The following is a 2,143-nucleotide window of genomic DNA, read 5'->3' on the forward strand; positions in this document are numbered from 1 at the left end:
GCAGACAAACATTTCTTGCCCATAGGAATGCTGCAAGGGAAAGCGAGAGAGTGTTTCCAATGTCAGTTTATCTGCACTAAAACCRCTCTCACTGCCTCACTAGAGAAATAAATCTGGAACCTGTAGCTACTCTACAGGTTATTCTGAAATAGGTCAGCGACACATTGACAAATGAACTGTATTCATTCTTGTCTCTTGCTACAGGGAACTTCAAATTCCTTGAGAGAYAGAAGAAATAATAAGATGGAAGTATTTGAATATTAGCAGGTAACAGATAACGTGTCCAAAATTCATCTTCCTTGTGACTCTCGATTAGTTGTTTTGTGCATATATGTGCCTTCACTCCTCCATCAGGATACAACAAGGATGAATTTTGTGAAGCTTCTTCTGATTGTTATGRCCTTTCCTCACAGGTGGTGCAGCACAGCTGCTACAGGAAGGAGATATCCAAAGACCGGCATAGACATCTTTTAAGACATYGTGACACTTCATTCAGTAATGCTGTTAAGTATACTTCCAGTGTAATGATATGCCCTGATGCTTTCTAAAAGTTCAGAGAGGTAATGGCCAGCATTGTGTCAAGACTAATTAAGAGAATTTATGGAATCAGAAATTGAAAGTCARTGTAGAGATTAATTTAAATTAGGAGAGTAATAAAAAATAGAGATAGATGATGTATAGGTAGTTTTTGTTCTCTCTCGCATTTTCTCACTCTTCTATGCATTGGTTAAAGTCTAGTTCAAATTACTGAAAAAGATGGTTATTCAAGAGAATCTTCAAAATATTCTTTCACATTTTTTGATAATTCAGATTCTTTACCTTTTGGAAAAATTTAAGAAGATTGAGAAAAAAGGTGTGAGAAGGTCTGAAAAAAAGTGAGCGTGCTTGGAACATTGACAGTGAATTAAATTTTGTTTCTGTACATGATATTGAAAATTAACAAAGTTCCTCACAAACAAAACAATAATTGCTAGCAAGACCAAATTTCCCAGATCTCTGAGAAAGGCTATCTGGAGGGAAAAAATAATTTAATGTGAATATATATCCTGCTTTCTTTTCACTAAAAGAGACGTTACATAAAATGGTATCGTCATTTGTTTAGTCATAGTCACTGAGATTTCAGCATATTGCCGGTATTTATTTTTCCACTGGACTCACTCATGTTTTTTCTAAATATACATAAACAAATTTATGACAAACATATTCATTTTCAACAATAACAGCTTAAATGCTTTGCCTATAAGAGTTTATAATTTATCATTAACTAAGAAGTTATGTTTTCATTGCAGTCGTTCCTGAACCAAAAACGCCCCAGGCACTCAAGAGAACTGCCCCTTGCAAAACTCTGGGGTAAGGGGAAGAATAGAAGGATTTCAGAGATTCATCTGAGCTCTCCAACACTGATACTTCAGCAGGCGATATTGTACAAATGCATCGATAAAAGTCTCAAGGCAACACTTTGTCTAGTCTGGCCAGCAACATAACACGTCATGGGACTTAAGGGAATGAATTAGTTCTGTTTGGGCAACAGTGTCCTATGTGGAAGCATAACCACTTTTAATATAACTGTTTTCAGGAATGGAGATGCCATCACAAATCAGGAGAAATTCTTCCTGGGTTAATTATCTTCACTATTTAAAATGTATTTTACTTTTTAAGAAATTGTCTGTCAGGAATGTCATCTGAGACATTCAGTGCTTCAAGATGGCTTCAAGTTCAACATAATTCTAAATAACTTTCTGTAGGACAGGACATATGGACTGCTTAAAGTATTTTGTTCCTTATGATTTTGTTTTTTAAAAATTTAAAAAATATATTTCTCAAACTGACCATTTGACTGCTGTTGTAGAAGCATACGAGGCCTTTGACTTTACTTGCAGTAGAAGTCTTTACGCAGCTTGGAACTGATAATGACATATGTATGCTGGCTAACACCCTCCTGAAAGAGCCTGGAGTGATGGGAATATTTACTTCACTGGACAGACTTCCTGTAAAAGCTTATTCTCCTTGCAATAAGGCATCTACCCTTGCTTGACCCTGCATTTGATGTCAAGATAATATGTTGCTATGGATGTCACAAGCTCAGCATAATTTTCCTTCCCTAGAAGCTCAAATGCAGTCAAAGGAGGAGATGGGCTCAGAG

At 36.2% G+C, this 2,143-nt stretch overlaps 1 long non-coding RNA gene across 1 annotated transcript; it reads left to right on the forward strand.

Annotated features, from left to right (window-relative positions):
• Positions 1 to 202: 202 nt before the first annotated feature.
• On the forward strand, positions 203 to 1,334 carry LOC146584858 (uncharacterized). Its single transcript, XR_014898132.1, has 3 exons — positions 203 to 267; positions 414 to 503; positions 1,290 to 1,334. It is a non-coding gene; the product is annotated as an uncharacterized LOC146584858 (long non-coding RNA).
• Positions 1,335 to 2,143: the final 809 nt, after the last annotated feature.

The sequence above is a fragment of the Rhea americana genome, unplaced genomic scaffold, assembly GCF_003343005.1.
Source record: "Rhea americana isolate MKP2758 unplaced genomic scaffold, rheAme1 scaffold_9, whole genome shotgun sequence".
Lineage (NCBI taxonomy): Eukaryota > Metazoa > Chordata > Aves > Rheiformes > Rheidae > Rhea > Rhea americana.